Consider the following 27,833-nt stretch of genomic DNA (forward strand, 5'->3'; position numbering starts at 1 on the left):
CACCCTCCTTGCCTTAGGTTTGACAAGATGTACAGTAGCTGTCTATATCAGAATAAAATGAAACAACCTTTCTTTAGTCATTTTCGCTCCAAGGAGCCTAGCCAGTGGCACATTGTGGCCTTAGAGGCCTTGGGCACCACAGAACTCATGTGGCACCAAGCTCGTTGTTACAAAAAACAAATCCTCCCAGAAATTAGGAGCGGGATGAGGATTGGCAAGGGGGGTGGGGGGGAGGTGGGAGTGTCTACAGATGGGTGAGAAGCATTCAGACTTAAATGGCTGCACTACTGTCAAGGTGGGTTCAGAGTGGGAGTAATGCTCTGTCATGGAGAAGGAGCCCGACCAGATGGGCCATTCTCCGTTGACAAGCATGTAATGCAAACGCGTGGGTTTGTGGGAGAGTGGCAAGCCTCTGGACCAGTGGTGAGCGCACCTACCATATGCAGTGGGTCCAGCTCACCTCCTCCATCCTGCAGTGGTGGTGATGCTGCAGTTGCAGGGACTCTGATGACTTGCTGTGCCTTTTTCCAGAGAACACAACTCGCATAGCAACGCCAGAGGCCCCACCGGTGAATCACCACTGGAGCAGGTCCACCCTGCACCAATGTGTGAGGAACGAGAGGAGTGAGGAACTAGCCGTAGGCCAGGTACCTGGTCAGGCACCGAGAAAGCTGACCAAACAACACAGCGCTGAGCAGCTTGAGGGGGAATGCCTTACCCCCGTGACCAACAGAGAGGGGCCTCCGGCAGCAGAAGTGGCTGGGAAAATCCCCCGGACCCTGGCATCACTTCGTCAGTCCTGAGAGTCTATTCGGAGCCAGTGTCTAGACCCGCTTACTCCCAAAAACATCTACGGATGTAGCTGGTTATGCCACCCAAAAAAACCCTTGTGGGATACACATATGGGCCCAAAAGAGGTTCCTGGAACCAGCAGCCAAAAGGAGTGGAGTGTTAAAACTAGAGAACGCATTCATTCGCCAAACAGGAAAAACCGCAAGGGACTAACCTGCGCTCAGAGTATTGACTGACCGTTACCCCTTCACCAGCTGCAGCCTAACAAGCGAACAACAAATAAGATGCCTGCTGAGGGACTTTAGGGAGCCACCTTACCATGTTGCTTCACTCCTCTGACACAGTCAGGGAATAGAACAAGCAGATTAACATTGGTGCAAATGCAAACCTCAGTTGAAGCAAGGGAACCAGGTTCAACCCACCAGGACGCACAACTACAGGCCCACTTCAAAGAAACGAGAACACTGAACCGAAGGGTGCTTGACACAAACCATGCGTTTCAGGAAGTAAAAAAAAAAGAAAAAAAAGAAGATTTAAAAACCTTGAGGAGCACAACAACTGAATGAACCTACAATTTGACTAACTACATCATTTACAACTAATACTGCATAAGTGAAGTGGAAACTATGATACTGTCACGATTCTGCTCGCCTGCCTCCTAGCACCGTTACATGCGCCTATTCCTTTATTTCCTTGTTTTACGGCTGCAGTTTTGGACTAATCTAATTACATGTTCCCATCCGGATTTTGGATTAAACCAGCAGATGCATTCTGGGACATGTAAGCTGTTCAAAAGGCAGAAGGCTGGAGGAGGCATATTAAATGCATTTGTTTGCAGCAAGCTACTAAGAGCTGCAGAGAGCCTGATTGCATTCACCTGTTCCAAGCTACTGCAAGCTCGGCTGCAACGAGCTGGAGAGCACCCGATTAGAATCCACTGCTGCAGGCTACTGAAGCCAGGTCTGGACTTAATTGAACACAGCTGCCAGAGTCTGCAATCAGCTCCACCCTGCTGGCCTGCTGGCTGGGAGGGCCTTTATAAGCTCACTCTGAACAGAAGCAGTTGTCAGTCAACTGCTTTCTCTGGGAGTTCGTGCTGGTGCTCCCGTTACCAGTTTTTGACCTTTCCTGGATTTCCTCTTTTGTCCTTTTGATTGCTGTTGATGCTTGCAGCCCCCTCTCCATTCTGCTGCTGCCTTCCGCCCTGTTCCTCTGGGCTCCCACCTGACGGCTCTGCCACACTCTGCTGCTTTCTGCCCTGCTCCTCTGGGCTCCCACCCGACGGCTCTGCCGTACTCTGCCGCCTTCCGCCCTGCTCCTCTGGGCTACCGCCTGGCGGCTCTCCCACACTCTGCTGCCTTCCGCCCTGCTCCTCTGGGCTCCCGCCTGACGGCTCTGCCGCACTCTGCTGCCTTCTGCCCTGCTCCTCTGGGCTCCCACCTGACGGCTCTGCCGTACTCGCTGCCTTCCGCCCTGCTCCTCTGGGCTCCCACCTGACGGCTCTGCCGTACTCGCTGCCTTCCGCCCCCCTCCTCTGGGCTCCCACCTGACGGCTCTGCCGTACTCCGCTGCCTTCCGCCCTGCTCCTCTAAGCTCCCACCTGCCGGCTCTACCGCACTCCACTACCTTCTGCCATTCTCCTCTGGGCTTCCTTGCCTGGCAGCCTTGCCACACTCCTCTGTCTTCTGCTCTGTTCCTCTGGGCTCCTTGCCTCGCTTCCAGCCTGTTCCAACTTCTGATATACTATCCTGTCCTGTACCTGGTTATTTCTTTCAACACTGCTTTCTACTGGTCTACATCTTGGTCCACTGTGGTGTCTCCACTTGAATCCGTTTTACAGTGCGACCCTGGGTTGGTCTCCGTTCAGATCAGATAAGGGAAGACTTCTGTTGCCTTCACGTAGTCCGTTGAAGTCGTACCTGCCCCAGTATATTGTCCCTTATTTTTACCATTGCACCGAGTACAACAGTTTCCTCGGCACGCCCAAGTCATGACGTTGCTGTATGACTGTGCTTAAGAGTAATCTGCTGGTACCTATCCCAAGGGCTTTCCTTAATCCCTGGAGACCCCTTATATTCCAGTACACCCTTATTTCTGATCAATCCGTGTTGCCCAGTTTACTTGCTGGTCTTTGCCTTTTTTCTGTCTCTTTGTTTACAACCTGCTCCTGCAGTTCCTGTGAATTCCTGTTTCAACTAACAGCTTGGTATGTACCTTTAATCTGTTATTTGCTAGCATTGTCTCCGGAATCTCCCTTAAATCTACTTGCATACAGAGAGAGATAGCCTCTGCCCTGTGCTCTCCGCCTAGACTTCTGAGAGATAAATAATGGATACCGCAATCAAGGCAATCTAAGGTTTTACTGCTAAGATCAATGACAATGAAAACAGGTTGAAAACAATTGTCTGAATTCTGGGTTTTCCGAAGATGCAGACACAGTGGGAGTGGAAATTGTAGTAAATTAGCTAGCTGAAAAGGATCAACAGCTGAGAAATGCGGGGGCGTGGCTAGAGAGCCATGTGAAGAGGATGTGCTCCTGGAGGAGCTCCCGTCGATCCGACATTGATCTGAATCATAAGTGTGTTTGCAGAAACCAATGACAGTCGGAAAGTTGAGCTCGATCGGATGTGACCATGCACCTGTGGAACGAGGAAGAGCGGCAGCAACAGGCATAAAAACTGATGCGGTCAGAAGCGCGCGGATCCAAGATAGTGGACGCCTGAACAAAGACGCTTGCCGGACAGGCTCGATACTGGCCCGAGTCGCCCTAGAAAGTAACACAGAGGTGACTGGGCATGAGAATTACTGCGAGAAGCTCATCAGATGCGACGGCCTGCCATCGTTTGTTATGCTGCGCGATGCCCAGCGGATAACTAGTTGGAGAAGGTACGGTGCCCACTTCACACAGATGCTGGCTGCGACCCGCTTGACACTTCGTGTGAAAGCGGACACGAAAGTGTATGGGCCGGGGTAGAAGGCAGCACACATCTTCGTCTGGCAGACCGACGGTGCAACAGTTGCAGCCGGAGATTGAGACACTGCGGCTGCTACATAGTGGCTGCTACGACATGGGAAGCAGGGAGCTCAGTGATTGACGCCTAAAATTGTTCGGAGGATACTGTGCCTTAAGTCGATGAAGTTAACTGTAGACAGGGTCGTGCCCGGCAATGGAAGGGCATTTATGGACAAGAGAACCCAAGGTGTCCTGCCACAAAATGGCGGACAACAGAAGGAACAAAGGAAGGCAAGGAGAGGTTCCGTTCTTGGAAGACAACGGGCAGAGACGAGGCATACTAGGGGCGCTTGCAGAGGAATACTGCGATGTCTGGGCGGGCCATGTGAGGAGTGCAGTCGAAGCACGGTATTCAGTGCAGGATGGCCCAGACGTCCCAGTTGCCCAGTGTTAGGGAGAATTCTCACTTATGGCCAATTTCCCTTACCTATAGAGTCCCCCAGCAGCTTTGCTGGATCTGAAGGGTTTATTTCTTTTTACCTGCTAAGAGTGAGGCTCCTTTTCCCACTCTTAGGCATCTTTCCTATGTGTTTTCTAGGCTATTTTTGCATTGAATGCCTATGGGATCTTTTCTCTCACCCATAGGAACCATCTTTATGCACATGTGTTACACAGCACCCTCCGTGCAGTGACACAGGGGTGTTGTAGCGACCCCCAAACAGACTCCATACCCTGGGACTGACTACTGTCTCCCAGAGCATGTAAAGTCCCCATTGACTTTACTAGTCAATCTCTATGAACTAAACCAGTACAACCCATCTTAATATGGAAGTACTGGAAGGGGTTAATAGTTTTTCCCCTATGTTCATTTTCGAGAGGGCACCTTAAAGTCCCCCTCTACAAAGTTTCTTGCTGGTTGCAGTGGTTACTACCTTTTATATTCGACCGCAAATATTTCCTTATGGGATTTTCCCATTGTTCGAGGCTAACACTTTCACTGACAGCCTCTAACATACTGCCCGTTTATTTTATTATTAACTTTACTCCGTTTATTTGCCAGAACTTTGATATAATTTCTTTCTAGTGTCTTAATCTAAACTTCTAACCCAGGTCAGGGATCCTTTGTTCGCTCTTTTGGTGGGCTTCTGCCAAGAAGCCCTCCTTTCGGCGCCTCCGAGTCTGGGGTGGGTCTGTTTGGGAGGGGGAGTAGAACCCCTGGACAGAGTTGCCGCAGCAACTCAGGTCGCACTAACCTGATAGGCTGGAGGGTCTCCCGCCAAGAAGACCATTCCACTTTGTGAGTGACAGCTAGGCTGTATGAATGGGTCTCTTTCTGCATAAAAGCAGGGTCCTTAGGACTGGAAAAGCAAGACGTCGCCACTGGAACTACGGAACCGAAGGGGAGAGAAGCCACAGGCATCTTCAGCATCTACACCACCGGTTAAGCCCTGCCGGATCGTCTCACCACTTTTCTTCCACACGACGAGAGGAGATCTTCAGCGAAAGAGCCTCCTTCCCTTGAGCTGGTTGGGTCAACCAGTTCACCTATCGCTTCCTCGGACCTGCCTTGGTCGAATCTACAGTGCCCAGCACTTGGAGACCTCATAGCCAGGCAGCTATCGACCCGGACTGCGATTAAAAGGAGCATACCTTTTAGACTTCGTTTGGCAGCACCGCGGCTGGTTTCATCCCTGGGTTGTGCAGCGATTCGAACCTTCCTCCACGACGAGAGCCTCTATTCCTCTGTTGGACCCCTCAACCTGCAGGAACTACCAGGAACAACCGCCACTGCAGGAGCCCCTTCTTCACGTTTAAGGTACATTGTTCCGCCAGGCCGCCCTTTCTCCGTAGTAGCCCTAAAGGTGTTTTAAATCCTTAAACTACTTGTGGGGTCGGCCGCCCCTCTCTCTTAACATTGTGTTTCGCCTCGCATCTACCTCTTCATATTTCTTTTTACTAAAGACTTGACTGCAGCTACAAGAACATTTTTGCTCCTGAGCTCTTGGTCCTGTACCACAGACTCTAGCTCAGGCCTATTGACTCTGGCTGATTTGTTAGATCTGCGCTCACTAGATTGTTTTTCCCCATGAGAAATATGGTGATACCTAAATCTTCTAAACCCCTCTTCCTTCCTACTGTTTTAACTTGTGGAGTGCCATTTTGCTCAGTTTTCATTCACTTATCTTTTGGCTAAAGTGTTACTGTGCATTACTTGTTCACAAAACTTCAGGGAAGTGTTGCTAGGGGGTGTCTGAACATATTTCGTTTTAACTTGTGCTTTCCCTCCCTTTCGTTGAATTGCTAGAGTGCCATTTGTAGTTAGTTTTCACTGTGCCGTTTTGCTCAGTTTTCCACACTAGCACAAACTTGTCTATAATTGAATAGGGAGTAATCTGGTGTTTAAGGGAACTGCACTGGATTCTGCCTAACACCCAGGCGCGTAACGTGTCATTGCGAACCACCAGACCTAACATCCGGTACCCGCGTCAGCCATAGCAGGTCCATATAAGTGCACGATTACACCGGTACACAGGAGGATTATGAAGGTGTGCAGTAGGGCAGGTGGGCGGCACGGAGGACACTGGAACTAAATGTATTGAGCAAGCAGACAACCGCACACGACCCATTACATGCGATGGGCGCATCAGTCATCCCAGTCAGGCGAGTGCATTGAGAGTGGCCAGCAAAGCACAGCTATGAAAATGCCCAACTTCACGCATAGTGAGGCGTTGTGGAAGCTATGTAGTCGAGGACGGATGGCTTTTTGGAGCGTGGTTGCTGCCGAAATTGTGCAGTCGAAGTGAGTGGCCGACACATGAGAATATACAGTGACCAGGCTGAACGAATGAAGGCACCCGCGTGGCCACTGCCTACGGGTAAAGCTGACTGGGACAGGTTGCTATTGAGCAGAGTCTATGTGCGACTACTTGGATACACAGACATCTTGACTTTTCTGGGCTGGACAGCGCCCCAGACCTTCAACAAGGGGGCACGCCACACCACACCAGGGTGGTGGGTGCCCGCAAATATCACCAGAGGAAGCCCAGAAATGTAGTCCTGGCCCCGTACGGTGCAAGGAACGTCTTAGACTGATGCACTGGCCACCACCATAAAGCACCAAGATATGCTCCATTGTGGCACGGGCGCCGGGATACAGTGCCAGAAGACTCGTACCCGGAGCGACTGTACTAAACCATAAACACGTCCAGATGAGAAGCAGGCAGACCCAGTAGAATAAGCCATCCCAGAGCAGCCCGGCAGCAGCCCTAGGGAAAGAATCATAGCTTGTAAGACACACAGGAGGAACCAATAGTGCTGGCAGCTGAAGTAAGATGGTGACCAAAATGGTAAAAATCTAAGGTGAAGCAAACCTCACTAGACATTTTAGCCAAACCCAGCCAGACTAGGGAGGGAGCTAGTCCGGAGGCGCTAACCATGCAAGGTAAAGGGGAACCATCTCAAGGGGACCCGAAAATCCTAGAAGGAATTGCTGTGCTGCAATCAGCATGGGAATCTAAACTCGAAGCCACAATAGGGGAACTGAAAATCTCCCTTGAAGCAAAGATTGACACGGCCATCGTCAATGTCAATCTCCTGAGACAGGATGTAAGATCTATAGCCGAGCGGACAGGAACACTGGAGAAGGAAGCGAAAGTCAATGCTGAAACTAGCAAGGCGAACAGCAATGAGATACACATCCTACAATACAAGGTAGACAATCTGGAAAACCGCGCCGAAGAAGCTGAAGGAAGACGCGGAGAAATAATGTCCGAATTGTCGGGCTCCCTGAAGGAGAAGAGAACCTCGACACTACGAACTACATTGAAACCATGATATTGCAGGAAATAGGGGCAGGGACGCTCTCCCAAGGATTTGCAGTGGAGAGGGCACAGAGCCCTGATTAGGAAACCTCCTCCTGGTGCTCCACCCCGCCCGATAATAGCTAAAATATTGAGCTACAGAGATAGGGAAAAGATACTGGAGTACTTTCGGAAAGGGGGAACAAACGGGGCTTCGGGGACCATCACGGCTTACCCGGATTATACTTTCCTGGTGCAAAAGCAACATTTGAGCTTTGTGGCGGTCAAGAGAAGGTTGGGAGAGACCGGCCTGAAATACAGACTGCTTTACCCAGCGAAGCTCAAGGTCCTACCTAACGACAAAGCTGTTTTTTTGGACTCCAGGAGATGCCATGACATGGATGGATGGGATAAACTGCACCGATGGTACAGATGGCCGGAGGATGGACGATTATGATAAGTGAACGGCTATTTTACCCCTGTGGAGAGTTGGGACTGGGGGGCGATGATTGGTTGTGATCCAAGTAAATGTTAGCGATACACTGGGAAGAGTTGCGACGGAGAAGAAGGGTAGTTTAACATGGGATCTGCGATTGAGTAGGGCCACTGTAATAAGTAATGCATGAGACACTGACGTTGTGACAAGGCGGCGATACCAGAGAGCGCGTCTTCAACCCCATTAGGGAGTTTAGGTAGGATATTGTAGAGTAGTATCCACCTGCTGCGACCTCTGCACCAGCGTAGCCGGGCAGAGGTTGAGATCCCGGGGAGCCTAAGATCCGGGGATGGAGCTGGGCAACAGTTGGGAGGGATTGGGGTGGGGTAGTTGTAGGGAGTGTTGGAGGGAGGTGGGTGGGGAGAGGGAAGGAGGAGGCAGCCGAAAGGCGGCGTAAAGAGTCTAGAATATCAACTGAGTCTAAACATGAGGAAGACGAAGAAGGTGGGTGGGGTGGGGTATGGCTTAAATGGGAGATTTAAGTATTGTGACTTGGAATGTCCACGGGCTGAACAGCTATAGCAAACAAAATAAAATTATGATGTACTTAAAGCGACAAAAAAATAGATATAGCAATACTGCAGGAAACCCACCTGACTAAGAGAAACTGGAGGTGATAGAGAGAAAATAGAAGGGGACCACGGTGGGAGCCACGTATTCCGCATATTCTAGAGGGGTTCTTACATGGATAGCACCGCACGTCCCTTTTAAATTGCTAGAACAGGTGGTAGAGGTAGACGGCAGAAAGCTATTGTTGAAGGGGCTGGTGGGCAATAAAGAGGTCAATATCATTAACTTTTATGCCCAAACAATGATACTGCAATGTATTTTAGAAACATGTACACTAAGATCAGCCTATACATGGATGGATTGGTGATAATAGGAGATGATTTTAACTGCACACTAGATCCCAAGCTAGACAGATCTGATAAGATAACCAATCCGAACCCAGCAGCAAAGGCCCTAGCTACACTTATACAAGGCTTCCAGCTGACTGAGATATGGAGAAGGCTCCACTCACAACACAGGGGATACGCGCATTATTCGGCCCCACATGATTTGCATACTAGGACGGATTATATATTCGTAGCTGGCTCCCTGGTGGAGGATATAAAAGGTGTGGAGTACAAGGCAGCAGTCCTATCGGATCATGTGCCTTTGGTCGTAACTTGGCAGATCTCACCGCCCAACCCAAAGATACCGACATGGAGGCTCAGAGCTGAGGCACTTAAAGATACCATATTTAGAGAAGACTTAAGGAAGGCCATACAGGAATATTTTGAATTAGACACTGGTAGTGTCCCGTCAGCTGGGACGCTATGAAGCATTTAAGGTGGTAATGAAGGGGGAAGCAATCTCGAAGTCAAAAGGACAAGGGGGCATTTTAGCTGAGCTGCAGAGTACGGAAAGAGAGATTGAAGACAAAATGAAGGACCGGGTGGATTCCCTGGGAAGAACCGAGGCTATACAACAATTAAAAGAAAGGTGCAGAGCCCACTGGGAAAGGCTGAGCAACCTAAATTAAAGGAGGTATGTAGAAAGACAGCATGCAGAGGGGGATAAGCCAGGCAGACTGCTGGCCTTGCTGTGTAAGAGCGAAGAACCTAGACAGACGATTCGAGAGATACGTAGGCAGGATGGCACAATGGAGGACACCCAAGGAGGGGTGAACGAATGCTTCCGTGAATATTACCAGAGTCTGTATTCAGACAAGATTGTGGAGTAAGAAATTGACATAAGAGAAACACTAGAGGAGATAGAGGATATTATTCTACCCAGACTAGAGGAATCAGATAGGGAAAGGCTGGATACACCACTCACGCTCGAAGAATTAGAAAATGTAATCTGTACCCTACCCACTAATAGAGCTCCGGGAGCAGATGGGCTCCCAAGCGAATTTTACAAGACATATATGGCAGACCTGCTCCCTCCATTGTTGGTCATGTTGAATGCAGCATTTGACAAAGGCAGACTGCCAAAGTCTCTCAGGTAAGCGATCATAGTTCCGCTCCTTAAGCCCGGTAAACCGGGTACTGATTGCGGATACTATAGACTGCTTTCAGTGTTGAATCAGGATATAGAACAGGTTACTTACCATATCTGGTAACGTTCTTTCGATGGGATGTTCCTCCGACGTATTCCACATCTATGACAGGTAATGTCCACAGCTGTGCTGCTTCGGAACATTTTCGGCAGAGGGCGTGCTACGTCGATCTGTTGTCCCTCAAGGGCCTCCGTCGAGGGTCCACGTCACCGGATGTTATATATAGGACGCACGGCGCCCATAGCTTCAGTTATAGTTTTTTCCCAGAACGTGTGGCACCAATCTCCTGCCAGTATGGCTGCAGAAAGCCTTGCGGAAACGTAAGCTGCAATCGCATAGGAAATTCAGTAGAGGGGCAGGTTGGGAGGGCGATGTGGAATACGTCGGAGGAACATCCCATCGAAAGAACGTTACCAGATATGGTAAGTAACTGGTTCTTTGAGGGGATTGTGTCCTCCGATGTATTCCACATCTATGATAGACTCCCAAAGCAGTACCAACTTATGGAGGTGGGAAAAGAATTTACAATTTAGAATTTTAGAATGCCCAATCAAATTGCTGAATAAAGGACTGCCTTACCAAAGGCCAAATCCTGCCCATGGATGGAGTCCAAGGAATAGTGTCTCACAAAAGTACGGACAGAGGCCCATGTGGCTGCTTTGCAAATATTGTAAATCAGAACACCCCTCTGTAGAGCAGTGGAGGCAGCCACACCCCTAGTAGAGTGAGCCTGTAAGCCTACTGGAGGGTCCTTTCCCGCCAAACGGTAACACTCAGATCGTAAAAATTATCCATCTAGACAAGGTCTGTTTGGAAACAGCCTGACCCAAGCGCCTTCCAGCATAACCAACAAAGAGCTGATCGTCCACTCTGACCCGGGACATTCGTGAGAGATAGAAACTCAAAGCTCTTCTAGGATCCAACCTATGGAGCCTCTCCTCTTCCTTACCAGGAAGTGGAGGGGGATAAAAAGTCGGAAAAATCACCTTCTGGCTCAAATGGCATTCCGACACAACCTTCGGAAGAAAAGAAGGCCACACCCACAGGACAACCCTGTCCTTATGGAACACAAAGGGTGGCTTGGCGGAAAGTACCTGCAACTCACTCACGCTGCGTGCGGAAGTAACTACAACTAAAAATACAGTTTTAAAGGACAACAGTCGCAACAGAAAAGAATGGAAGGGCTCAAACGGAGCTCCCATTAGGAACTTTAAAACCAAATTCAAATCCCATCCCGGCACCTTAAAAGGCGACGGTGGAAACACATTAGTTAGCCCTTTTAGAAACTGAGAAATCAAAAAGGGATCTTAAAATAAGAACATTCCTCAGACGAGCGCTTAAATATGGACAGCGCCACCAGGTAACCCTTAATGGTAACAACTTGCAGGCCCTTGTGGGCTAAAGAAAGCAAAAAAGACAAAACCAAAGGAATGGAACATTGGAAAGGATCCACATCTGTACCCTGCACCAGTCACAGAACTTTCTCCAACGGTACAGGGATTTCGTTACAGGCCTTCTGGCCGAAAGCAACACCTCCATCACGTCTTCCGGGAGGTCCCAATCCTTATACCTCAACCTTTCAGATACCAAGCATGAAGGCTGAGAGACTGGACCTCTTGATGGGGAACCCCAACCTCCCTCCCGTGAGAGCAGATCGTCTCGGTAGGGAAGACAGCGTGGAGGGCAGATGGACACGTCTAGAAGGTCTGGGTACCACGCTCTCCAGGCCCATGCCGGAGCAATGAGGATCATTCGGGAACTGAACCTCCGCAACACTTGCGGAATGACAGGGACTGGAGGAAACGCGTACAGCAGTGGGAAGGACCACTCCACTACGAACGCGTCCCCTAAGGCTCCTCTTGGAGGAAATTCCCACAAGCAGAATCTTTCTCACTTCCGGTTGACACTGGTAGCGAAGAGCTCCACTTGTGGGGTTCCCGAAAGCGCGAAGATCTCCAAAAGAACTTCCTGAGCCAGCTCCCACTTGTGAGAGACCGTGCTCTGCCTGCTCAGAGCGTCCGCCGCTGCGTTTTCGTCTCCGGCCAGATGAACTGCCGAGATCGAAATTTCCTGCTGGATGGCCCAGAACCAGAGCTGCATCGGCTCCCTGCACAATGGGTGTGACCCTGCCTCCCCCCCCTTTTTTGTTGAGGTAGTGCATGGCCATTGTATTGTCCGTCATAATCAGGACATTCTTCTCTCACACAGACGGCGTCGACAACTTCGAGGGCGGAGTCCCGACAGTGTCCCTCAACAGACACGGCGCTGATGGCGTCGACGCCTTCCTCAAAGGCTTCACAAGTTCAGACGGTCTCGATGGCGTCGAGGACCGGGACCTGGATCTGCCACGGCTATGGCGATCTCCCTTGTCTGAACGGGACCTCGACAGCTCCAGATGATCGCGCCGACTGCCCGAGCCCAAAGGCATGCAAGTGGTGGACCGAGCCCGTTCCTTGCAGGCTTCTTTCGAAGGCGCGGACAGAACTGTGCCTTGCGACTCGAAAATTGCTAATATCTGCCGGCGGAAAGATTTCCATTCGGCCGGCGATGAAGACTTGGTGGGAAAAGTCAACCATCTGGCGGAATCCTCCTCCGACGAGGACAGGGAAGGCGACCGGTGACAGCGCTTCCTAGAATGCCTGAGGCAGAGGAAGGGCGGGAACCACTTGTAGACCAAGACCCCCTGGATTTTCGCCGACGCAGAGAGTCGCCCCTCGAGTCATCGGTCGAAAGCCCAGCGGATTTCGATTTATGGGACTTAGACACCCTACCTACCTTCAAATTTCTTCTTACATTCCTGCAAGGCCTTAGACGTCAGGGACTGGCAATCCTCGCAGTTGTCGGTGGCGTGGCTTCTGCCGAGGCACCAGAGGCAGATGTCGTGCAGGTCCATGATGGACATCTTCAAACCGCAGTCCCGACATTTTTTAAAGCCCGACTTTGGGGTAGTAGAAGAAGACAAAGACATCGCTTTCGAAGAGAAGAATAGAGCGCAATGAGATTCCGAAGCAGACACGTTTGTGGAACAACGGAACTGAGGCTATGGGCGCTGTGCATACTATATATACAATCCGGTGACGTCGACCCTCGACGGACAACGGATCGACGCGATAGACGCAGGACGCCCTCTGCCGAAAATTTTCCGAAGCAGCACAGCTGTGGACATTACCTGTCATAGATGTGGAATACATCAGAGGACACAATCTCCTCGAAAGATCCTTACTGCGGTGATGGCTAACAGACTGAAGCCGATAATTAACACCCTGATACACCATGACCAAACGGGGTATGTCCCCGCAGGGGCATCTTGGACAACCTCTGGAGACTACATCATATTATAGATCAGACGGCCAAGAGCTCCCACGAATTAGCAATAATATCGCTGGACGCACTCAAGGCATTTGACTCGGTCAGGTGGCGATGGCTGCTGGGGGTCTTGGAGAATTATGGGATGGTGCTGGCGTATTTGCAGTGGATCACGCTACTGTACAGTGAACCCACGGGATCGGTTATTTCAGACCGATGGACGTTGAGCAGATGAACCAGGCAGGGATGCCCCTGGTCCCTGATGCTATTTATTTTAGCGCTGGAACCGTTAGCAGCATAACTCAGATACCAGTATGGGGAAGTGGGCATCAAAACAAAAAGGAGGGCAGCATTTGATTTCGTTATATGCAGATGACATGCTGCTGTACCTACAAAACCCGGAAGAAAACTTGCAGTATATCTTAGAGGTTTTTGAGCGATATGCGCTTCTTTTGGGCATAACAGTTAACCCCAAGAAATCCACCATATTTCCCCTAGGCAGATATAGGGGGGTGCCTTGGGGTGCATTACCAGTGTTGCAGAACGGGTGGGCGGATATCTAGGGGTGAATGTAGATCATAAGGTCGAAGATGAGCATGAGAATAATACAGAGGAGGCAGTCAAGAGGCTGGAACGGAGCATGGCATTTTGGGCACGGCTGCCCTTGACCACGATGGGGAGGGCGGCACTGTTCAAGATGGTAGCATTACCAAGGCTGTTGCACAACTTCGCAAATGTCCCATATTTAATACTTAAACGAATTTTTTCCAAGTTACAAAGTATATTCAGGGGATTTATTTGGCATAACTCCAGAAATAGGGTAGCCCTATGGAAACTGCAGAACCAATATGATCGGGCAGGAATCAAACCACCTAACTGAGGTGTACTACCTAGCCGGCCAAATTCAATATGTGGTAAAATGGCTATCTGAGGACACCATGCCGGAGTCCAGATTGAGGGCGGAATGTGCACCTTATTTCCTCAATGAGTGGATGTGGGTGTCCGATTCCCCTAAAGGGGAAGAGATCGGCATTGCTGGCCCTGGGCAGGGAAATCTGGCACAGAGCCTGCAGAACGATGGGGTGCCCGTTACCATGCTCCCAGCAGGTCCCTCTGGTGACCCTAAAAGGGGTGGATGAACAACTGAGGAAGACTATCAGGGAACACTAGGAACCCGTGGGAGTGACAACCTTAGGAGACATGTGGTGGGAGGAGGGAAGGATAGAGTTTGAAGCGTTAAGAGGATACAGGCTTACACAGCGGGAAGGCTGATGGCCTGGCTACAATTGGTTGCTTCCCCTGCCGAGCCCGGAGCCTGGAGAATCAGACAGCTCCCAGGACGGTGAAGGAGATTTGGCGGCTGTAAACTAATGGACTGGGGTTGTAGATGGCGAGAAGTTTGTGATGGTTTGGTTTATGCACCATGTTAAGGTGCACTGTATTTCTGCTGTGGAAACCAATAAATATATATATTTTTTTAAATTAAAAAAAGGACAGCTGAGAAATGCAAAAAGACTACATAGCACAGAATGGGCTGACAGAGCCCAGTCTCAAAACTGGGGATGGGAACAGGGGAGGTGGAGGGGGGGACGTCCAGAACCCTAGTACTGCATTTTCCAAACTTGCAACCTAAAGAGGTGATGAGAGCATACCGAGATATCCGAGATTTTAAAAAGGGGGTGCTTTGGCGAGACCGTTTAATGACTTCTCAGCTGAGGTCTCATAAATTAAAAGGTGTTCAATCACGTTTTTAAGGCTCCAACAGGCACAAACCAACAGTGCTACATAAAATTCCCAGCAAACCTTTTTATCTTGTGGCAAGGAGAGTCACACTCATTCACCACTCCAGAGACGGCCTGGACTTAATGTTAAAGGTATTTGTACAGCGCACCCTCACCAACAGAATCGGTCCCCAGGCGCTCAGGTGGATCTGCAAACAAGAAGGCGGGAATGGGTTAGACGGGTGAAGAGGGAGTAGGAAAATGAGAAAGCGGTGTGCTGTTGTACAGCTTCAGTTGGTTTTCACTGTGCGCTGACCTTTGGTGTGAATATCAGACCAATGCGAGACTTTGTGTGCTGTTGACGCGGTTCACATGTGCTTGGTTTGTTGTTGCAGTGTTTGTTTGTTCACTTGATTACGCGCACCAAACACTGAGGTAATAGGGCGCAACAACAATAAGCAAATGCAAGGCTTACATAATAATACAATATATAGAAGTATACACATATAATGGACGTTGAAGAAATACAGAACACGGTTCATGGTACAAAATAGACGACTATATATTTACAATAATTTATAATGTACAAGTATACAGTTTGAGAGGTAATTCGCCAAGTGGAACTCACAAACTCAACAAGTAGAATAGAGGCATACAGTGACTGTGAATTTCAACAGTGGACAGTGATCAGAATATGGCCCATTCCACTTATACTACATGGTGGCATGCCGTTATGTAAGGGATAGTAGGTAAGCGGCCAGCAGAGTAGGGGACTATGGGTCAGTCTGGATGATGTATTTGATAACATTTTTCCTAAAGTGTAGGAAGGGTTGGTCACTACGCAGGTCTTGGGGAATAGTGTTCCATAGTTTCACTGCCTTTACAGGGGAACTATTACCACCAATGGTGGTAAGTCTAAATCTGGGTATAGTCAGGCAATTCGTGTTACCCGCTCTGGTTGGCCTGGTAGAGATTCTTCTTTGGAATTTGTCTGCCACGTAGATAGGGGCAGCATTGTGAAGGGCTTTGTGCGTCAGCGACAGTGTCTTAAGCTGAATTTTGTTATTTGTGGATAGCCATTTATGTTGACGTCCGAGGGATGAAATAGGAGTTCTTTTGTTAGTACCTAGGGCTGCTCTTGAGGCATTATTTTGTAATATCTGGAGCTTCCGAATACTGGTTTTATTGACCCCACTGTAAAGGGTGTTACAGTAGTCAATTCTGGAGAGTATTGAGGCTCTGGCCAGAATCAGACAACTGTTCTCAGAGAGGAAAGGTTTACCTGCTCGTAGCAACTTACAAGTGTGAGCTGTAGATGAATTAAGGGATTTTAGTTGTTTGTCAAAAGACAGTGTGGCATCCAGATAGAAGGCCAAGGTTTTTACCTCCTTGGAGACTTTAATGGTATTCCCATCAATATTAAATGAGGTAAACTCATGTCCTAGTTTTTTTTATATTGGCCTGTGAACCTACAATCAACAGGTCAGTCTTATCGTTTAAGCATAAACCATGTGTAGCCATCTATGCTTGGATGATAAGATATATCATGTTCACCAACTCCGTGTCCTTACTATGATCCCCAGAAAGCAGGAGGAGAATCTGAGTGTCGTCTGCATAGTTAGTATAGGTGACACCCAGAAGATCCAGATCATCAAACAAGGGTTTGGTGAAAATATTGTAAAGTGTGGCGAGACACAAGAGCCCTGGCGGGACATCGCACTGAATAGGGGTCGGGTCAGCTTCTGCCGATGGAGAGAAAACTCTCATCGTTCTCTCACTCAGGAAGGATTCAAACCATCGGATAGCTTCCTGGGATAAGTGGCCAGCGGAGTCAAGATGTCCACAGAGGACGCTGTGATCGACCAGATCAAATGCGGCTGAGAGATCGAGCAAGAGTAGAAGTACTGTCCTACCTTTGTCTCTCAGCTCGTCAATTTGTGATTTTAAATTGATTAAGGCTGTTTCCGTTCCGTGGAGTGGACGGGAGCCAGATTGTCTATTGCCTAGAAGTTTATGATGTTCAAGATGTTGTTGAATTTGAATATAGGCAGCTTTCCCTAAAATTTTAAGTAGAAATGGAACCGTAGTGATGGGACGGTAATTGGTCGGGATTAGGGGATCTAGAGTTTGTTTTTTGAGAAGAGGGAGCACCCATGATTGTTTAAGATTAGCCGGGATAGTGCCTGATGCAAAGGAGGCATTGATTAATTTAGTAATGAATGGAGATAGATCTCTGGCAGCATCCTTTATGAGTTGTGCTGGACAGATGTCACCTTTGCAGTTAGAAGGCTTAAGTGACAGAATTATTTTTTCTACATCCAGGATAGACATTTTAGAGAAATGGAATATATTATTATGTGCAATCGGTGAGGGGCGAGGCAAAGGGTTTAACGCGCTTTGTAAATTTAATGATTCTTTCTTCTGCTGAATTTTGTTTTGAAGCATATTAATTTTATTAGCTAGTGCCTGTTGGATGTCTGCACACCAGGTTTTGTCTTTCGTGCAGATATCAGGTATCGCTATTGGAGATTCTAATTCTTTTAGAATGGAGAATAATTCCTTCATACTGGAATGCTTTTAGCAATACGCTCATAAGAATTTCGTTTTGCTTGACAAAGTTCCTTCTTATATTGCGAAGTAAGTGAGTTTAGTTTTATTCTCGGTAGATGGGCAAAGTCTCCAATTAGTTTCACTCTTTCTCTTCAGAGTGTGAAGGTCTTTAAGTTGTGGCGTAAACCATTTATTCGGATGAGCTCTTGGTTTACTAGCTCTTAATTTCAAGGGGGCAATCTTGTCCAGAGTGGTGTGCATAATGTTATATTCCTGGACTAAGGTGCTTGGATCAATATTTTCAGACAGAGCGTTGAGAGTGGGGAGGATAGCAGGAATTACTTTCTCAATGGTAATACTTTTTTTTATTTCTGGTGATACAAGGTGGCACTAGAGGGGGAGCTGGGGGTGTGGGTCTTTTAGTGGAAAGGTGGAAGGATATCATTGAGTGATCTGTCCATGAGAGGGGCAAGATAGAAGAAATGGTGGCTGAGAAGTTATAATCCGCTATCCGGTCCAGTATTCTCCCCTTTTGGTGGGTAGGTTTGTTTACTTTTGAGAAAGTCCTAAGGAACTAATTATATTGGCTATATCATCTGCATTTTTATCCAATTGGTCATTAAAACCTATATTGAGATCCCCTAAGAGGAGAACTTGAGAGGATAGTTTAAGGTTATTTGTAAGTAGGTTGCCCAGATCTTCCTCAAAGGTGCCGAGAGGACCAGGAGGTCTGTAGATTAAATGGATAGTGAGAGTTTGTGTGTTGTTTATCTAGAGTTTAGCAGAGAGGAGTTAACATGAATTTGCTATGTCGGTGGGAGCCAATCTTAGAGAGAGGGATGTTCTGAAGATAATGGCGGTACCACCACCTCGGGTACGTCTCGATCTTGTCTCACTATTGTGTATCCAACTGGGACAGCTAACATAAGAGAGGGTCCTGCAGCATTATGGAGCCAGGTTTCTGTGATGGCAAGGAAATCAAGATTACCTTCTGTAATAATGTCGGCTATGTCAATGGCTTGGGCGACAAGCGATCTTGCGTTGAGTAATGCTCCTTTAAGATTAGGGGTCTCATTAGCTTCTTTGACTGGACTGATAAGGGCTGTATTAATATTGGCACGTAGTTTGTACTTGTTACTGTTATTAGTCTGGGGGATATAAGTATTCGCTTACTTGGGGTAGCACAATTTCAAACTAGGTTTGAAGTTAGTTTTGTGGTTAGTCGATGGTAGCGATCTTCTCAGTGGTTCATGTAATTTAGATCATCTGGCACAGAGTCTAATGTTTCTATTAGATGAGGAACAAGGTAGTGAGACATGAATACCTGCCTCAGAGGCACCGGGGACGTTGTTTGAGCCTGTGAGCTGTCTACCGTCTAGAGTAGGTATTGATGGGGGCTGCGTAAGGTGTACCTGACTACTGGTGCCCGTATAAGAGGTAGCCACCGTTATGCAGAGCAGTGAAGTTAATGTTAACATCATTCCAATTTAAAGTATTAGGCAGAATCGTTACTCATAGGGTGCCTAAACACGTTAAGGTTAAATGGCACAAAAGCTATCCTCGCTAGACCACAAGCGAATGGAACTGGCTAAGTACTTGTAACACAGCATAGGCAAGGCATTAGAATATGTGGCAGTAACGGTTATGCAGCTAGTACTAGTACAAATAGCACAGTAAAGTGCTACACAACTGGTGTAAGTCTCAGTAGGGCAACTAAACATTAACAAGAATAAACGAGGGACACTTATTCAACCTAGCTGTGATGAAGCCGTTTAAGCAGCTAAAAAGCTGAACACGAGGCGTCCTACAACAAAGACTGGTAATAATAGCAGGCAAGGTGATAACAAGGTCCGTAGGCAACTAAATGAGGCTTCATACATGAATACGACAATTCAATACAAAGATATATATTCTAGCTAAGGAGTAGGCAACTTCTGTATGACGTGATTAGTTAATCAGTTAACAATATTACATCACAGAAGAGTATCATTAGAGAATCATTGCAAACCGCGTTAGTGCACCTACTGGACATAGATAGCCTGTACTCTTGCAACACTCAGACAAGTATACAAAGTAGGCAGTCATCATGAAGCGGTGCGGTAAATCCAAATGCAGCTCGGTAGTAGTGGCCACATACGGACAAAATAGGACTATATTAATTCACATAGCGGCAAGGTTAGACATATCATTATGTACGCGCCAGTATGGGCCTGCGAAATCTAGGCGTAGTGAACAGAAGAACAAGTTACTTCTTACCTTGTAATGTTCTTTCGATGGGATGTTCCTCCGACGTATTCCTTATCTTAGATAACTCTTTCCAGCTTTGCTGGCCTCGGAAATGTTTACTCTCTAGAGGGCGCTGCGCGTCGATGTCCGCCGAGTCGATGTCCCTCAACAGTCGCCGTATCGACGTCGACGTCATCCTGCCTATAAAGGCTGCGCGCAGCGTCCGTTGCTCAGTTCCATTTTGTAGCCCACAATAATTCTTTCTGGACTAGACTAATCACCCTGAGGAGCGTAAGCTGCAACAACAAGGGAAGTAGTACTGCGGGGATGGATGGGAGGGTCGATAAGGAATACGTCGGCGGAACATCCCATCAAAAGAACGTTACAAGGTAAGAAGTAACTTGTTCTTTGAAGGGATTGTGTCCTCCGACGTATTCCTTATCTTAGATAGGCTCCCATAGCAGTATTCTGTTATTGGAGGTGAGAGTACTGACTTCATGCTTCCTCTTATTGATGAATAGAGTGCAATACTGCCCTTCCAAACCTAATTTCCTGACTGGAGGAGGAATCCAAATTATAAAACCGTGTAAAGGTATGGACGGACGACCATGTGGCAGCCGCACATATGTCTCGAACCGGCACTCCTCTTTTGAGGGCCGATGAAGCTGCGATACCTCTGGTCGAATGAGCCCTAAGATTTTGAGGGGGCTCTTTTCCTGCCAGTTTATAACATTCCAAAATGGCTAAAATAATCCATCTGGAAATGGTCTGCTTAGTTATCGGTAGCCCCAGCTTGTGACCTGCGTAGCCTACAAACAGCTGGTCTGCTTGTCTTATCCTAGCCAGTCTACTAATGTAAAAACTTAAAGCCCTTCTTGGGTCCAGCCTGTGTAACCTCTCTTCCTCTTTCCCCGGATGGGGATGAGGATAGAAAGATGGAAGGCTAATCTTCTGTGTGATATGAAATTCAGAAACCACCTTTGGGAGGAAATTAGGCTTCACTTGCAGAACAACTTTGTCTTTGTGAAAGATTGTATGAGGGGGTTTACAAGAAAGAGCTTGTAACTCGCTCACCCTTCTAGCAGATGTAAGTGCTACTAATAAAACAGTCTTAAGGGTAAGACCCCTTAACGAACAAGAGTGGAGTGGTTCGAAAGGTGTGCCCATCAGGAAAGTTAGGACTAAATTTAAATCCCATAGGGGAACCTGGAATGGTCTTGGGGGATAAACGTTAGTTAACCCCTTTAGAAACTGTATTACCAAGGGTAACTTGAAATAGGATGGTTCTTCCGCAGTGCGCTTAAAGATGGGTAGCGCTGCGAGATAGCCCTTGATAGTGCCAACTTGAAGGCCTGAATTTGCCAAGTAGAGTAGAAAGGATAACACCGTTGGTGTACCACATGAAAAGGGGTCGATATTCTCTTCTCTACACCAGCTGCAAAATCTGTTCCAACGGCAGCGGTATAAAGATTTTGTTGCTGGTCTTCTTGCCGAAAGCAACACCTCCATAACGTCATCAGGGAGGTCCCAATCCTTGTACCTCAGCCTTTCAGAAGCCAAGCGTGAAGGTTGAGGATTTGGATGTCTGGATGGAGAACCTGACCTCCCTTCTGCGAGAGAAGATTCTCTTTGAGTGGAAGACGGATTGGAGGGCAGATGGACATATCTAGAAGGTCCGGGTACCACGTCCTCCTGGCCCAATCCGGGGCAATTAGGATAATGGTTTTCCTGAATCTTTTCAACCTCCTGATCATTTGAGGAATGACAGGGACTGGTGGAAACACGTACAGGAGTGGAAACTCCCAGTCCACTATGAACGCGTCTCCCAGAGCTCCTCTTGGGGGAAATTCCCTTGAACAGAACAGATCGCACTTCCTGTTGACACTGGTGGCGAACAGATCCACCTGAGGGGTTCCCCAAAGGGCGAAGATCTCTTGAAGGACTTCCTAAGCTAGTTCCCACTCGTGGGAGACTGTGCTCTGCCTGCTCAGAGCGTCCGCTGTCAAGTTCTTCTCTCCGGCTAGGTGAACTGCCAATAGATTCCTTCTTGGATCGCCCAAAACCAGAGCTGCATCGCCTCTCTGCACAGTGGTAGTGATCCTACGCCTCCTCTTTTGTTGAAGTAATGCATGGCCACTGTGTTGTCCGTCATTATCACGACATTCTTTCCTTGAACAGATGGCAGAAAAGCCTTCAGCGCAAGTCTGATGGTCCTCAGCTCCAACCGGTTGATATGTAGTCTGGAGTCCGATGGAGACCAATGACCGCTGATCGTCAAGTCGTTGGCGTGGGCTCCCCACCCCGTAAGTGAGGCATCCGTGACTACTGTTATCTCCGGCCAAGGTTGCCAAAACTGCTCTCCTTTCAGAATGTTCTCCTGACAGGCCCACCACTGAAGGTCTCGAGCCACCCTGTCGGGAATCTGAAGAAGATCTGTCATTCTCCCGGAGAATTGTGACCACTGAGTTCTCAGTGCCCACTGGAGAGATCTCATTCTCAGGCGAGCCTCTGGCACTAGGAAAATGCAGGATGCCATGAGGCCTAGCAACCTCAAAAAGTCGAAGGCTGGGAGACGTTGGGCATTTTGAAACTTGGTGACCATCTGTAGAATATCTTGATCCCTCACCTCTGGTGGCGAGGCTTTTCCCAGGGAAGTGTCCAGGATCGCTCCGATGAACTGGAGTCTCTGCGATGGTATCATTTGTGACTTCTTTAAATTGAGGGAGAAGCCCAGTCTGTGAAGGGAGTGGCAAACATAATCTAGCTGGATCTGAGCTTGTTCCGAAGATACAGCTCTGATCAACCAATCGTCGAGGTAGGGGTAGACGTGAACCCCTTCCCTCCTTAGACTTGCAGCCACTACCGACATTAACTTGGTGAAGACCCTCGGGCGGAGGTCAGCCCAAATGGCAGAACTCGAAATTGATAATGAGAGTTGCCAATTGTGAACCTCAGGTATTTCCTGTGTTTGAGATGGATTGGCACATGGAAATAAGCGTCCTGAAGGTCCAGAGATACCAACCAGTCCTGGAACTGAAGGGCCTGAAGGATCTGAGAGAGAGTTACCATCTTGAATTTGTCTTTCCTGAGGAATTTGTTCAATTCCCGCAAGTCCAAGATGGGTCTCAGTCCTCCGTCTTTCTTTGGTATGAGAAAGTAAGGGGAGTACCAGCCCTTGTTCCTCTCCGCTACAGGTACCGGTTCTATGGCACCTTTCTCTACCAGGTCTAAAATTTCCTGCAAGAGGAGCGGATCTGGAGCTTTTTGAGAGCTGATCCCCGGTGGATGACTCTGAGGTATGCGTAGGAGAGGCAGGCAGTAACCTTGTGCAACTGTCTCCAATGCCCAAGCATCTGACGTGATAGCCTGCCATTCCGCCAGATGTTGAGTTAACCTGCCTCCTACAGGTGTCTTGTGAGGGAAGTCCTCAGAGTGGTTTAGGGGCGGCTAATGCAGATGCCGATGGTGTTGCTGCGGCTTTTGAAAATCTACCCCGTCCACCTTCTTTGTCCCCTTTGAGCAGGTCGTCCTCTACCTCTTCCGAATGCTGAGTAGAAGCGAAAAGACTTGCCTCAGAGGTTCCTGTGGGACGAAAAGGTGTCTGACGGATTGCAGCGCCTAGGGATTTTGCTGCTGCCTTTGATGTTTGCAGTTTTTCTAAACTGTCATCCGCCTTTTTCCCAAACAAAGAAGAGCCATCAAATGGCATGTTCAAGAGCCTGGCTTGCACATCTGGCGCAAAACCAGACTCTCAACCAAGCAAATCTCCTGGTTGTTGTACTTGCCGCCATTGCTCTGCTGATACTGTCAGCCGAGTCAATGCCTGTCTGGAGGGATTCGCACATAGCGTCTTTACCGTCCCGTCCCTTATGATATTTAGGAACGCCTCCCTTTCTTCTCCCTCCGGGATGCAGTCAGCTTCTGTAGAAGCACACTCCCAATGTTTATGGCTAAATCTAGCAAGGGTGCAAGTAGCATTAATAGATTTTAACGCCATGCTACATGCCGAAAAGACTTTCTTAGCCACAGCATTGTATTTCTTAATGTCCCTGTCCTGTGGGACCGTAGGGTAAGCAGTCTTGATGTCAGTAGAAGATGCTGCCTGTACCACCAGACTTTCGGGGGATGGGTGTTTGGACGAAAACTCAGGGTCTGCAGAAGATACCCTGTATTTAGCAGACAGTTTTTTATTTACTGCCGGGACGACATCTGGGGTTTCCCAGTTCGTCATTATTTTTCTTTGAAGCGCTTTATGAAAAGGTACTACAGGAGCCTCCTGTGGACCTTTATCAAGAATATCCGTGAGGTCATCCTGTTGGAAAGCCGGTGAAGGTGTTGACCACCCCATACATTCTGTAATCCTGGCCATTAAGGCTCTATAAGGGGTTTCAGCATGCTCCCCCGGCTCTGGCCTAGCGAACTCCACCTCTGGGGAAGTGTCTAAACCACTTGCCTCATGTAAGTAATCATGGAGTTCCTTTAATCTGCGTTCCTCCGAAGAGAGCTCCTCTTGAACTGGGGTTGCAGATCCCTGCAACTCAAATGGCTCTTCTTGATCAGACAGTTATCCCTCTTCCATAATTGAAGACATTGTTCTCAATTGGTCTGAGCTCACAAAGGGTGTGAAACCCATCTCCAAGGCAGAGGGTGCCAAACTTGTCGTAATCGGCCTCGAAAACGTCGATGTCGTCAACGCCGACGTCGAAGGCTTCGAAAGTGGCGTCGAAAACAAAGGTGGAGGCCTCGAGGTCTTCGATAGAATCGGAATTCTGCTCTAGGATATCGACAATCTCGACGACATCGAAGACCTGGGAATAGCCACTGGGTGTGCCGCAACCGTGACTTTCCTTGGCGTCGACGCCGGTGTTGAGACCCGTGTGTCGAAGGTCCCTTGGACAACGGCGTCGAAGACACCGACCTCGGCGTCGACGGAACCTTCAAAGAAGGATTTGAGGTCTTTGCTTTACTCGAGGGTTTGTGACGCGTTCGAGAAGCTTCCTTCGCTGGGTGCTGCGACTCGCGGCGTTTTGGACCTTCGGGTCTTTCGACCAGAGCATCGCTCTCGGCAGTCTTCGAGGGGGTCGAGGCCGCTTTCTCGAAGACGCTCATCATATTTTTTCGGAATTCCTCCCATTCAGCCCGGGAACTATGCTTCGTGGGGCAAGGGATTCTCTTAGGTGAAACAGAGGAAGAGGACGAAGAAGGGGATCTTCGGCGTCTCCTTTTCGAGTGCTTTGATCTCGAAGAATGATGGGACCCGCTTCGAGACCTGGAGCGCGAATGATGACGAGGAGACGAATGTCTCGACTTCGTCGAGGAAGAAGAAGCTTCAGAAGTCTTACCTTTTTCCAGCTTCCCCCTACGCTCCTTCAGGGCTTTAGCTGTCATGGACATTCAGTGCTCACACTCCGAACAATGGTGTTCAGCTCCCAAACACCACAGACAGACCCTGTGAGGGTCCGTTAGCGACATCTTTTTTCCACAGTCTCGGCATTTTTTAAAGCCAGACCGAGGGGTCGTCGGTTCAGACGAGGAAGCCATAGAGTATGGATCGAATATCTCGAGGAAAATGGAATAATATATCTACGAAACTCAGCAACGATATTCCGAGGCACTGAGTAAAAGCGGAAAAACGGAACTGAGCAACGGACGCTGCGCGCGGCCTTTATAGGCAGGATGATGTCGACATCGATACGGCGGCTGTCGAGGGACATCGACTCGGCGGACGTCGACGCGCAGCGCCCTCTAGAGAGAAAAAATTTCCAAGGACAGCAAAGCTGGAAAGAGATATCTAAGATAAGGAATACGTCGGAGGACACAATCCCTTTGAAAGCTAGAATTCTAGGCTATATGGTCACATAAAAGTGTAATATCAAGGACATGTGGTATTGCGGCAGACTACAAGACCGCTTAAGGTATGGGAGTGCATCAATAGCAGGGGGTATACATGTGAGTAATCGGCTGCTGTGCTGTCAACACTATCACTCAGCATGCCGGGGCTGCAGCTCGGTTGAGGCCATAGCTGGCAGTTGTGCACTAATTATAAAATTAGGTGATGAAAGTAGAATGAAAAGTCTTACAGTCAGTACGGCAAAGGTGCAGGGGTCCGGGCCCTCGGCTCTTCCGGCTCACGACAAGAGGAAGCCTTAGGCAGTGTGCCTTTGGTGGTGGGCCGGCTAAATCTCCTGCCGGCTTGCCATTGGCCAGAAATGCGGACTGCAGGCCAATCAGTGTGAAGATCAAGGCTCAGAGTGTTTCCTTATGTGCAAACTGCAAAACGAAGTTGCGGGCGGCCAAGTTCGAATGGCTAAACTCCTCATGGTCCTCAATGGCGGAGATACACTCCAGAGTGCTGCAGACAGGCACAGTGGAGAACGGGTGGTGTTAGGCGCCCGTTAGATATTATATCGAAATATGGAGGGGCTCGGGTAAATAAGGGAGACTTTCAGTAAAAATGCAGCGGGCTTCCAGGCAGGTCAGCGCTAGGCAGATTGCCTACCTTCATGTGTGGGGCTGCCGCCTAGCCAGGCACTGCTCCAGCAGTGGGCGAGGGAGCTCCGGCTCCGGCTGTGATGTGTGGTGAAGTGCGTGCAGTTTGCTGAGCGAGAAGATGGTTGTGTGGATTTTCGTGTGAGTTAGGTATGCAGAGATTTGAGCATAGGGTTAGTGGCTTATATGTCTTAGTCCTTATAATTCGTGTTCTTTGCATCCAGTTGTCCTATAGGTAAGCATATGTTTCACTTTTTCTTTCCTGTCCATCTAATTGTTATAAGTGATGGCGTGGCACGTTCCCAGCGTGTCTTGTCCACCATTTTGGTACTGGTGCTGTAGTTAGCAATCACCCACTCCCTTGCCATCTATTTTCTGTCGGTGGTCCATTGTTGCTTGTGCGTAGTTTGTAGGCTAAGGTGTTATTGACATATCATCCTTGCCCTTCCATCCAGACCTATCTGTGATCTTTCTTTGGTATCGTTCTAACATATCTATCTCTCAGTTGGTAAGTTGATATGCCTTCGATTGTTCTTCCTTAACCCGTTTATGGGTGGTAAATTAGGGGGATTGGGAGGATCGGTTTCTTCTATCAGCATTGTTTCAGCTGTGTATATGCCCCATAGGAGTCCTTCTACTTATGGGATGAAGAGCCAGTATTTGAGGAGTTTTCTGAATAGGAGGTGATTTCTTGTGTTGTGTGTGTTCTTTGGTAGCTCGTTCCAGGTTTTTGGGGAGAGGAGAGAGAAAGGAGAACCTCTGAATTTTCTTTTGCGATGTAGGCTTATTTTGTCTCTTAGGAACTCTGAGCCTTGGTCGTGGATTGCTCAGTGCGTAATGCACATTGATTTGAACTTGATTCGCTGTTTAATTGGTAGCCAGTGTAGTGTTTTCACTGCTGGTGTGATGTGATCTCTTCAGGGTAGTTTGAGGAGCAGTCTGGCTGCCGCATTTTGTATGCGTTGTATTTTTTTTTTAACGTCGTTCAGGCATGCCCAGATATAGGCTATTGGTGTAGTCTACTATGGACATGACCAGAGAGATGACGTTGAGTGTTTTGTTGGCGAATGACAGGAATGGTAGGATCCTTTTTACTGCTCGCAGTAGAAAGAAGCATTTCTTGATTAATCACCTGCTGGTTTTGGCAATTACTGGAATAGCTAATATTTGCAAACCGGTTCTGTCGATTATGTAAGAATAAAGGAATTACTGAGACAGGAAAACATCTATTGACTAGTTGTCCAAACATATAAGAACCTATAACGCTCAGACTGGTAGATATGAACACGGTAAAGAACATACAGCGGAGACAATTTTCTGGTGGCGTAGTATGTGGTGTAGGATTAACACAACAAATATTAAGCTCTTAATTGCAATGTACAATGTCTAGTGAGTATAGAGAGCCTCCTAGTGTTACTCACCGGACGGGAAGTAAACCAATCGGTGGCCGGAAGAC

General features: G+C 48.4%; 1 protein-coding gene across 3 annotated transcripts in view; it reads right to left on the reverse strand.

Annotated features, from left to right (window-relative positions):
* The window catches only part of KLHL8 (kelch like family member 8), a 789,397-nt gene that overhangs the window by 476,315 nt on the left and 285,249 nt on the right, over nucleotides 1-27,833 (reverse strand). The window contains exon 1 of one of the 3 annotated variants that reach the window (XM_069630446.1): nucleotides 27,799-27,818. The exons of the other annotated variants lie outside the window; for them this stretch is intronic. The gene's annotated coding sequence lies outside the window, so the exon portion shown is untranslated. Of the gene's footprint in view, nucleotides 1-27,798; nucleotides 27,819-27,833 lie in introns of those variants that run through there. 3 annotated transcript variants of the gene reach the window in all.

Source organism: Ambystoma mexicanum, chromosome 6q, assembly GCF_040938575.1.
Source record: "Ambystoma mexicanum isolate Mex_15411 chromosome 6q, UKY_AmexF1_1, whole genome shotgun sequence".
Lineage (NCBI taxonomy): Eukaryota > Metazoa > Chordata > Amphibia > Caudata > Ambystomatidae > Ambystoma > Ambystoma mexicanum.